We start from the raw sequence: 12,703 nt of genomic DNA, 5'->3' as shown, positions 1-12,703 counted from the left end.
CCGCATTTTCAGCAGCCACCACCACACATCTTCTATATCAGCTGTTTAAATCTTCAGTGGTCACCACAGTTCTTTCCCTGTCACCAACACTCCACACTACAGTTCCTGCTTCTGACACTACCACCACTTTCCCTAAAAGGAATCGTCATCAGGGGATGGTGATAAAAGCAGGGTGAGTGACACTAGTGCCGCTCGTGATTTACTTGATAACATAGTTATTAAGGTTGAAGGAAGACTTTAAGTCCATCTAGTTCAACCCATAACCTAACCTAACATGCCATAACATGTTGATCCAGAGGAAGGCAAAAAAAAACCCATGTGGCAAAGAGTAAGCTCCACATTGGGGAAAAAATTCCTTCCCGACTCCACATACGGCAATCAGACTAGTTCTCTGGATTAACGCCCTACCAAGGAATCTAGTGTATATAACCTGTAACATTATACTTTTCAAGAAAGGTATCCAGTCCCCTCTTAAATTTTAGTAATGAACCGCTCATTACAACATCATACGGCAGAGAGTTCCATAGTCTCACTGCTCGTATAGTAAAAAATCCAGGTCTGTTATTAAACCTTAAACCTTTTTTCCTCCAAACGCAGAGGATGCCCCCTTGTCCCCGTCTCAGGTCTATGATTAAAAATATCATCAGAAAGGTCTTTGTACTGTCCTCTCATGTCTTTATACATTAAAATAAGATCACCCCTTAGCCTTCGTTTTTCAAAACTAAATAGCCCCAAGTGTAATAACCTATCTTGGAATTGCAGACCCCCCAGTCCTCTAATAGCCTTGGTCGCTCTTCTCTGCACCCGCTCCAATTCAGCTATGTCTTTCTTATACACCGGAGACCAGAACTGTGCACAGTATTCTAAGTGTGGTTGAACTAGTGACTTGTCTAGAGGTAAAATTATGTTCTCCTCATGAGCATCTATGCCTCTTTTAATGCATCCCATTATTTTATTTGCCTTTGTAGCAGCTGCCTGACACTGGCCACTAAATGTGAGTTTGTGATCCACCCATACTCCCAGGTCTTTTTCATTAATATTTATGTTAAAAGAACAGGGCCCAATACTGACCCCTGTGGTACCCCACAGCTAACAGCTACCCAGTCCGAGTGTGCTCCATTAATAACCACCCTTTGTTTCCTATCCCTGAGCCAGCTCTTAACCCACTTACACATATTTTCCCCTATCCCCATTATTCTCATTTTATGTATCAACCTTTTGTGAGGCACCGTATCAAAAGCTTTTGAAAAGTCCATATACACTACGTCCACTGGGTTCCCTTGGTCCAGTCCGGAACTTACCTCTTCATAGAAATTGATCAGATTAGTCTGACAGGAACGGTCCCTAGTAAACCCGTGCTGATACTGGGTCATGAGGTTATTCCTCTTCAGATATTCCAGCATAGCATCATTTAAAATACCCTCCAGGATTTTACCCACAGTAGAGGTTAAACTTACTGGTATATGATTTCCAAGTTCAGTTTTTGTTCCCTTTTTGAATATTGGCACATTTCCTATACGCCAGTCCTGTGGTACAGACCCTGTTATTATGGAGTCTTTAACCCCTTAAGCCCCAAGGGTGGTTTGCACGTTAATGACCGGGCCAATTTTTACAATTCTGACCACTGTCCATTTATGAGGTTATAACTCTGGAACGCTTCAATGGATCTTGGCGATTCTGACAAATTTTTCTCGTGATATATTGTACTTCATGATAGAGGTAAAATTTCTTCGATATAACTTGCATTTATTTGTGAAAAAAACAGAAATTTGGCGAAAATTTTGAAAATTTTGCAATTTTCCAACTTTGAATTTTTATGCCCTTAAATCACAGAGATATATCATATAAAATAATTAATAAGTAACATTTCCCACATGTCTACTTTACATCAGCCCAATTTTGGAACCAAACATTTTTTTTGTTAGGGAGTTATAAGGGTAAAAAGTTGACCAGCAATTTCTCATTTTTACAACACCAATATTTTTTAGGGACCACATCACATTTGAAGTAATTTTGAGGGGTCTATATGATAGAAAATAACCAAGTGTGACACTATTCTAAAACTGCACCCCTCAAGGTGCTGAAAACCACATTCAAGTAGTTTATTAACCCTTCAGGTGTTTTACAGGAATTTTTGGATTGTTTTAAAAAAAATTAACATTTAACTTTTTTTCACAAAAAAATGTACTTCAGATCCAATTTGTTTTATTTTCCCAAGGGTAAGAGAAGAAATTGGACCCCAATGGAGCGCCGTTTGACTTTTCAATGCAAAATTGACTGGAATTGAGATGGGACGCCATGTTGCGTTTGGAGAGCCCCTGATGTGCCTAAACATTGAAACCCCCCACAAGTGACACCATTTTGGAAAGTAGACCCCCTAAGGAACTTATGTAGATGTGTGGTGAGCACTTTAACCCACCAAGTGCTTCACAGAAGTTTTTTCACAAAAATTATTTTTTAGCCCCCAGTTTTGTATTTTCCCAAGGGTAACAGGAGAAATTCGACCCCAAAAGTTGTTATCCAATTTGTTCTGAGTACGCTGATACCCCATATGTGGGTAGGGACCACCGTTTGTGCGCATGGCAGAGCTCGGAAGGGAAGGAGCGCCATTTGGAATGCAGACATAGATGGATTGGTCTGCAGGCGTCACGTTGCATTTGCAAAGCCCCTGATGCACCTAAACAGTAGATATTCCCCAGAAGTGACACCATTTTGGAAACTAGACTAGATAAGGAACTTATCTTGATGTGTTTTGACAGCTTTGAACCCCCAAGTTTTTCACTACAGTTTATTAAGCAGAGTCGTGAAAATAAAAATTATTTTTTTTCCCACAAAAATGTTTTTTTAGACCCCCAAATTTTTATTTTCCCAAGGGTAACAAGAGAAATTGGACCCCAATAGTTGTTGTCCAAATTGTCCTGAGTATGCTGATACCATGGGGTAAACCCCTGTTTGGGGGCACGGGAGAGCTCGGAAGGGAAGGACTACTGTTTTACTTTTTCAATGCAGAATTGGCTGGAATTGAGATCGGACGCCATGTCGCGTTTGGAGAGCCCTGATGTGCCTAAACAGTGGAACCCCCAATTCTAACTGAAACCCTAACCCCAACTCACCCCTAACCCTAATCCCAACCATAACCCTAATCACACCCCTAACCCTGACACACCCCTAACCCTAATCCCAACCGTAAATGTAACCCTAACCCTAACTTTACCTCAACCCTAACTTTAGCCCCAATCCTAACTTTAGCCCCAACCCTAACCCTAACTTTAGCCCCAACCCTAACTCTAACTTTAGCCCCAACCCTAACTTTTGCCCCAACCCTAACCCTAGCCCCAACCCTAGCCCCAACCCTAACCCCAACCCTAACCCTAGCCCTAACCCTAGCCCTAACCCTAATGGGAAAATGGAAATAAATACATTTTTTTATTTTTTTTTATGTTTCCCTAACTAAGGGGGTGATGAAGGGGGGGTTTGATTTACTTTTATAGCGGGTTTTCTAGCGGATTTTTATGATTGGCAGCCGTCACAAACTACAAGACGCTTTTCTTTGCAAAAAATATTTTTTGCGTTACCACATTTTGAGACCTATAATTTTTCCATATTTTGGTCCACAGAGTCTTGTGAGATCTTGTTTTTTGCGGGACGAGTTGACATTTTTATTGGTAATATTTTCGGGCACGTGACATTTTTTGATTGCTTTTTATTCCAATTTTTGTGAGGCAGAATGACCAAAACCAGCTATTCATGAATTTCTTTTGGGTGGGGGGCGTTTATACCGTTCCGCATTTGGTAAAATGGATAAAGCAGTTTTATTCTTCGGATCAGTACGTTTACTGCGATACCTCATTTATATCTTTTTTTATGTTTTGGTGCTTTTTATACGATAAAAACTATTTTATAGAAAAAATAATTATTTTTGCATCGCTTTATTCTGAGGACTGTAACTTTTTTATTTTTTCACTGATGATGCTGTATGGCAGGACAAGATGACTTTTCAGCGGTCCCATGGTTATTTATATCCGTCTTTTTGATCGCATGTTATTCCACTTTTTGTTCAGCGGTATGATAATAAAGCGTTTTTTTTTTTTTTTTTTACGGTGTTCACTGAAGGGGTTAACTAGTGGGACAGTTTTATAGGTCGGTTCGTTACGGACGCGATGATACTAAATATGTGCACTTTTATTGTTTTGTTTTTTTATTTAGATCAAGAAATGTATTTATGGGAACAATATATATATTTTTTTCTTTATTTAGGAATTTTTTTTTTATTTTTTTTTACACATCTAAAAAATTTTTTTAAAACTTTGTCCCCGGGTAGACATCACTGTATAGTGACAGATCGCTGATCTGACACTTTGCAGAGCACTGTGTAAGATCAGCGATCTGGCGTGCCCTGCTGCTTGGTTACCAGAGCCTGCTCTGGACCTGGAAGTACTCCCTGCAGGACCCGGAAGTAGCCCCGCGGCCATTTTTGGATCCGGGGCCTGCAGGGAGGAGACACTCGGTACAAGGTGAGCACATCGCCTTGTACCGATCGTCTCAGGGAAGCCCGCAGGGAGCCCCTTCCCTGCGCAATGGTTTCCTATGCCCCTGGAACACTGTGATCATGTTTGATCATGGTATGTCGGGGGTTAATGTGCCGGGAGCGGTCCGTGACCGCTCCTGGCACATAGTGTCGGATGTCAGCTGCAATAGTCAGCTGACACCCGGCCGCGATCGGCCGCGCTCCCCCCATGAGCGCGGCCGATCGCATATGATGTACTGTCCCGTCACTGGGAATTAAGTCCCAGGTCACCTTGATGGGATAGTATGTCATATGGGATTAAGGGGTTAAAGAATAAAAATAATAGTCTATCAATGACTGTACTTAAAGGGAACCTGTCACCCCCCAGGCGTTTGTAACTAAAAGAGCCATCTTCTGCAGCACTAATGCTGTATTCTGACAAGGTGGCTCTTTTAGTTATTGTTCGTTGTACTGCAGAAATAATCACTTTTGAATTTGGTCCCTCATACCTGTGAAATCGCCACGGAGGCAGGTCTTTCCCCCCTCATCCAAACGCCTCCCTGCCGTCACTCTGCGAGAAGGGCGCCGCCTCCTCGGCGTTATTGTGTTGTCCAGGCGCATGCGGGTGCATGCAACTGCAGTAAACAAGACATCAAGTGATGTCAGTTGTCGGGCTTTGCGAACTGCGCATGCCCAAGGCAGAATATGACCGCGCAGGGCCCGGGGTTTTGTCAATTTTAGTGATTTTTAGACGCCTCCGTACTTCCTGCTGGGTTAAGCAGGTGACATTTAATGGGGAATTTTTGTTATCACTGATCATATTGTGTGCCATGGGATTTTCTTGTGTAAATACTGATGAAAAAAAAAGACATTTAGCATACTATTTACGTAGTTAAAGAATATTTTGGGATTATTTTTACTCTCTCTGGCAACGAGTCTCTCAATTTTTGCTGCCTTGATTTGCTTTTTACAGAATTTATTTAATTTTCTGTATTTATTTAATGCCTAAGCACTACCTGCTTGCTTTAATTCTCTAAATGCTTTCTTTTTGTCACTTATTGCGCCCCTTACAGCTCTATTTAGCCATATTGGTTTCCTCCTGTTTCTAGTATGTTTATTCCCATACGGTATATACTGTGCACAGGTCCTATCCAGGATGCTAATAAACGTCTCCCATTTTCTTTGTGTATTTTTATGTCTCAGGATATCATCCCAGTTAATTGCACCAAGATCATCTCTCATCCGTTGGAAATTTGCCCTCCTGAAGTTTAGTGTCCTTGTAACCCCTCTACTACACATCTTATTAACCCCTTTCTGACATGGGACGTACTATCCCGTCGAGGTGGGGTGGGCTCCCATGACCATGGACGGGATAGTACGTCCAGCGCGATCGGCGGCGCCCACGGGGGGAGCGCCGCCGATCGCGGCCGGGTGTCAGCTGTTTATCGCAGCTGACATCCGGCACTCTGTGCCAGGAGCGGTCACGGACCGCCCCCGGCACATTAACCCCTGGCACACCGCGATCAAAGATGATCGCGATGTGCCGGCGGTGCAGGGAAGCTTCCCGCAGGGAGGGGGCTCCCTGCGGGCTTCCCTGAGCCCCCCGCAGCAACGCGATGTGATCGCGTTGCTGCGAGTGTCTCACCTCCCTCCCTGCTTCCTCCAGCCCCGGATCCAAGATGGCCGCGGATCCAGGTCCTGCAGGGAGGGAGGTGGCTTCACAGAGCCTGCTCAGAGCAGGCACTGTGAAGGCTGCAGCGCTGCATGTCAGATCAGTGATCTGACAGAGTGCTGTGCAAACTGTCAGATCACTGATCTGTGATGTCCCCCCTGGGACAATGTAAAAAAGTTAAAAAAAAAATTTCAAAACGTGTAAAAAAAAATAAAAAAAATATTCCTAAATAATGAAAAAAAAAATAAAAATATTATTCCCCTAAATACATTTCTTTATCTAAATAAAAAAAAAACAATAAAAGTACACATATTTAGTATCGCCGCGTCCGTAACGGCCCGACCTATAAAACTGGCCCACTAGTTAACCCCTTCAGTAAACACCGTAAGAAAAAAAAAAAACGAGGCAAAAAACAACGCTTTATTATCATACCGCCGAACAAAAAGTGGAATAACACGCGATCAAAAAGACAGATATAAATAACCATGATACCGCTGAAAACGTCATCTTGTCCCGCAAACAACGAGCCGCCATACAGCATCATCAGCAAAAAAAAAAAAAGTTATAGTCCTGAGAATAAAGCGATGCAAAAATAATTATTTTTTCTATAAAATAGTTTTTATCGTATAAAAGCGCCAAAACATAAAAAAATGATATAAATGAGGTGTCGCTGTAATCGTACTGACCCGAAGAATAAAACTGATTTATCAATTTTACCAAACGCGGAACGGTATAAACGCCTCCCCCAAAAGAAATTCATGAATAGCTGGTTTTTGGTCATTCTGCCTCGCAAAAATCGGAATAAAAAGCAATCAAAAAATGTAACGTGCCCGAATATGTTACCAATAAAAACGTCAACTCGTCCCGCAAAAAACAAGACCTCACATGACTCTGTGAACCAAAATATGGAAAAATTATAGCTCTCAAAATGTGGTAACGCAAAAAATATTTTTTGCAATAAAAAGCGTCTTTCAGTGTGTGACGGCTGACAATCATAAAAATGCGCTAAAAAACCCGCTATAAAAGTAAATCAAACCCCCCTTCATCACCCCCTTAGTTAGGGAAAAATTAAAAAAATGTATTTATTTCCATTTTTCCATTAGGGCTAGGGCTAGGGTTAGGGTTTGGGCTAGGGCTAGGGTTAGGGTTAGGGCTAGGGTTAGGGCTAGGGTTAGGGCTAGGGTTAGGGTTAGGGCTAGGGCTAGGGCTATGGTTAGGGCTAGGGTTAAGGCTACAGTTAGGGTTGGGGCTAAAGTTAGGGTTAGGGCTATGGTTAGGGCTAGGGTTAGGGCTACAGTTTGGGTTGGGGCTAAAGTTAGGGTTGGGGCTAGGGTTAAGGCTACAGTTAGGGTTGGGGCTAAAGTTATGGTTAGGGTTTAGATTACATTTACAGTTGGGAATAGGGTTGGGATTAGGGTTAGGTGTGTGTCAGGGTTAGAGGTGTGGTTAGGGTTACTGTTGGGATTAGGGTTAGGGGTGTGTTTGGATTAGGGTTTCAGTTATAATTGGGGGGTTTCCACTGTTTAGGCACATCAGGGGCTCTCCAAACGCGACATGGCGTCCGATCTCAATTCCAGCCAATTCTGCGTTGAAAAAGTAAAACAGTGCTTCTTCCCTTCCGAGCTCTCCCGTGTGCCCAAACAGGGGTTTACCCCAACATATGGGGTATCAGCGTACTCAGGACAAATTGGACAACAACTTTTGGGGTCCAATTTCTCCTGTTACCCTTGGGAAAATACAAAACTGGGGGCTAAAAAATAATTTTTGTGGAAAAAAAAAAGATTTTTTATTTTCACGGCTCTGCGTTATAAACTGTAGTGAAACACTTGGGGGTTCAAAGTTCTCACAACACATCTAGATAAGTTCCATGGGGGTCTAGTTTCCAATATGGGGTCACTTGTGGGGGATTTCTACTGTTTAGGTACATTAGGGGTTCTGCAAACGCAATGTGACGCCTGCAGACCATTCCATCTAAGTCTGCATTCCAAATGGCACTCCTTCCCTTCCGAGCCCTCCCATGCGCCCAAAAGGTGGTTCCCCCCAACATATGGGGTATCAGCGTACTCAGGACAAATTGGACAACAACTTTTGGGGTCAAATTTCTCCTCTTACCCTCGGGAAAATACAAAACTGGGGGCTAAAAAATAATTTTTGGGGGAAAGATTTTTTTTTTCAATTTTCACGGCTCTGCGTTACAAACTGTAGTGAAACACTTGGGGGTTCAAAGCTCTCACAACACATCTAGATCAGTTCCTTAGGGGGTCTAGTTTCCAAAATGGTGTCACTTGTGGGGGGTTTCTACTGTTTCGGTACATTAGGGGCTCTGCAAATGCAATGTGACACCTGCAGACCATTCCATCTAAGCCTGCATTCCAAATGGAGCTCCTTCCCTTCCAAGCCCTCCCATGCGCCCAAACAGTGGTTCCCCCCCACATATGGGGTATCAGCGCACTCAGAACAAATTGGACAACAAATTTTGGGGTCCAATTTCTCCTGTTACCCTCGGGAAAATACAAAACTGGGGGCTTAAAAATAATTTTTGGGGGAAAGATTTTTTTTTTCAATTTTCACGGCTCTGCGTTACAAACTGTAGTGAAACACTTCGGGGTTCAAAGCTCTCACAACACATCTAGATCAGTTCCTTAGGGGGTCTAGTTTCCAAAATGGTGTCACTTGTGGGGGGTTTCTACTGTTTCGGTACATTAGGGGCTCTGCAAATGCAATGTGACACCTGCAGACCATTCCATCTAAGCCTGCATTCCAAATGGAGCTCCTTCCCTTCCGAGCCCTCCCATGCGCCCAAACAGTGGTTCCCCCCCACATATGGGGTATCAGCGCACTCAGAACAAATTGGACAACAAATTTTGGGGTCCAATTTCTCCTGTTACCCTCGGGAAAATACAAAACTGGGGGCTAAAAAATAATTTTTGTGGGAAAAAATTTTTGTTTTATTTTTACGGCTCTCCATTATAAACTTCTGTGAAGCCCTTGGTGGGTCAAAGTGCTCACCACACATGTAGATAAGTTCCTTAGAGGGTCTACTTTCCAAAATGGTGTCACTTGTGGGGGGTTTCTACTGTTTAGGTACATTAGGGGCTCTGCAAACGCAATGTGACACCTGCAGACCATTCCATCTAAGTCTGTATTCAAATGGCACTCCTTCCCTTCTGAACCCTCCCATGCGCCCAAACAGTGGTTCCCCCCACATATGGTGTATCATCGCACTCAGGACAAATTGGGCAACAAATTTTGGGGTCCACTTTCTCCTGTTACCCTCGGGAAAATACAAAATTGGGGGCTAAAAAAATAATTTTTGTGGGAAAAATTTTTTGTTTTATTTTTACGGCTCTGCATTATAAACTTCTGTGAAGCACTTGGTGGGTCAAAGTGCTCACCACACCTCTAGATAAGTTCCCTAGGGGGTCTACTTTCCAAAATGGTGTCACTTGTGGGGGGTTTCAATGTTTAGGCACATCAGTGGCTCTCCAAACGCAACATGGCGTCCCATCTCAATTCCTGTCAATTTTGCATTGAAAAGTCAAACAGTGCTCCTTCCCTTCCGAGCTCTCCCATCCGCCCAAACAGTGGTTTACCCCCACATGTGGGGTATTGTCGTGCTCAGGACAAATTGTACAACAATGTTTGGGGTCTATTTTCTCCTGTTACCCTTGGTAAAATTAAACAAATTGGAGCTGAATTAAATTTTTTGTGAAAAAAAGTTAAATGTTCATTTTTATTTAAACATTCAAAAAATTCCTGTGAAGCACCAGAAGGGTTAATAAACTTCTTGAATATGGTTTTGAGCACCTTGAGGGTTGTAGTTTTTAGAATGGTGTCAAACTTGGGTATTTTCTATCATATAGACCCCTCAAAATGACTTCAAATGAGATGTGGTCCCTAAAAAAAAATGGTGTTGTAGAAATGAGAAATTGCTGGTCAACTTTTAACCCTTATAACTCCCTAACAAAAAAAAATTTTGGTTCCAAAATTGTGCTGATGTAAAGTAGACATGTGGGAAATGTTACTTATTAAGTATTTTGTGTGACATATATCTGTGATTTAATTGCATAAAAATTCAAAGTTGGAAAATTGCGAAATTTTCATAATTTTCGCCAAATTTCCATTTTTTTCACAAATAAACGCAGGTACTATCAAAGAATTTTTACCATTGTCATGAAGTACAATATGTCACAAGAAAACAATGTCAGAATCACTGGGATCCGTTGAAGCGTTCCAGAGTTATAACCTCATAAATGGACAGTGGTCAGAATTGTAAAAATTGGCCCGGTCATTAACGTGCAAACCACCCTTGGGGGTAAAGGATACATGAAAACTTATTATTTTGTGATCACTATTCCCCAAGTGACCCCCAACCCTTATATTTGATATGCGGTCTGGCCTGTTTGTTAATATTAGGTCTAGCAGTGCCCCCCATCTTGTTGGGTCCTGAACCAGTTGTGAAAGCTAATGTTCTCTCATAGGTGTCAAAAAACGATTACCTTTGCTGGAACTGCAGATTTCTGTCCCCCAATCTATTTCAGGGTAGTTGAAGTCCCCCATAATAATGACTTCTCCTTGAGTCGCAGCTTCATCTATTTGCTTTATGAGGATATTCTCCGTTGCTTCCATTATTTTTGGAGACTTATAACTAACCCCTATCAGTAATTTATTATTTTTTCCCCCTCCCCTTATCTCCACCCACGGGGACTCTACATTTTCATTAGATTCACCTATATTATCCCGCAGGATTGGTTTTAAGGATGATTTTACATATAGACACACACCTCCCCCTCGCTTCTCCGTTCGGTCATTTCTGAACAGACTATAACCCTGCAAGTTAACAGCCCAGTCATGGCCCTCATCCAGCCACGTTTCAGATATCCCCACCATGTCATAATTATTCTCCAACAATATTAATTCTAATTCGTACATTTTGTTGGCGAGGCTACTGGCATTAGTATACATGCACTTTATGTATCTCTCTGTACCTCTATTCTTTCTTAAATTATTAATTGTTCTAACCCTACCCCCCACGCTACCACCAGCCCCAGCTTCCTTATTTGTGCCCAGGTCTCTATCTGCACTATCTTCCCCTCCTATAAAATGAATACCCTCCCCCAAATCCCTAGTTTAAACACTCCTCCAACCTTCTAGCCATTCTCTCCCCTAGCACAGCTGCACCTTCCCCATTGAGGTGCAGCCCGTCCCTAGCGTAGAACCTGTAGCCAACTGAGAAGTCGGCCCAGTTCTCCAGAAACCCAAACCACTTCTTCCTACACCAATTCTTGAGCCACTTATTAACCTCCCTAATCTCCCGTTGCCTCTCTGGCGTCGCACGTGGTATAGGCAGTATTTCGGAAAATACCACGTTGGAGGTCCTTGCTTTCAGCTTGCAGCCTAATTCCCTGAAATCATCTTTAAGGATCTTCCACCTACCTCTAACTTTGTCATTTGTACCAATGTGCACCATGACCGCTGGGTCCTTAATTGTTTGAGGGCAGTGTTTTTATGCAGGGACTGTGACAGCCAATGTGTCATGGTTAGGACATGGTTAATGTCCTGTTTTCTCAGGGTTAATGTTGTTGGCCTCTCTTTCAAGATGGGAGGGGTATTTATACTCACTCCTAGCTGGGTTTCTCTGTCAGCTATACGTTCTCCCTTAGTCTGTGTGCTTGACCCCTGCAAGTGTGTGGTCAGTTTGCATTGTGTTTATCTTGCTCTCCATGCGTTACTCTGTTTGCTCTTCTGGATTACTGAACTCTGACTTTGCTTCTGACTATCCCGTCTCTCCCTTTTGATACCTCGTGATCTTCTGGCTCCGATCTTTGCTTGTTTGATAACTCTTTAGTGTTTAACCCTTCTCTGTCCCTGGCATCTGGCTCTACCCCCTGACCTCCTCCCACTCTGTCACATGTCTAAGGTCCTGTTGGTTGCCAGGTTAGTAGCCTGGCATTTAGCTCAGCTCCTTTGCTGCTGTTTGCAGCTCTCCCGGCAGCATTAATACCCGGGAGCCGTGATAAAATGAAAATGTCAGCGGCAGAAACAGAAGAAGCTATGGGGCGGCCACTGAAGCTGTGGTCATTTCTCCATCACAGCTACTGAACCAGGACATCATCAGGGCATGGCGGTGACAGAAACTGTGGTCAATTCCATGGTGCTGTACATGAGAAGGGGTTACATACAAAATACAAATATAATTACAATGAAAAACTAACAATGACAGAGTAATACAGAAGGGAGAAGGCCCTGCCCTTATGGGCTTACAGTCTACAGGGTAAATGACAACAGTGCCGGCCCATGAACACAACCTATGTCAGGTGTGTGTGTGTAGGGGGGGGGGATAGAGGCTGTGGAGAAGTGCCTACAGAGCCCTCCTCCTGTGACATTCCCGAGACTCCCCTCAAACTAAACATCACAGGAAGTAAAGACAACATAAAAACAATAGCAAGATAGCACAACTTTATAATAAGGCAAATTGCAAGAGAAGATAGTGATGAGTGAGTGTACTCGTTGCTAGGATTTTC

Source organism: Ranitomeya imitator, chromosome 6 (assembly GCF_032444005.1).
Source record: "Ranitomeya imitator isolate aRanImi1 chromosome 6, aRanImi1.pri, whole genome shotgun sequence".
Classification (NCBI taxonomy): Eukaryota; Metazoa; Chordata; class Amphibia; order Anura; family Dendrobatidae; genus Ranitomeya; species Ranitomeya imitator.
Note: the sequence above shows the minus strand (reverse complement) of the source record.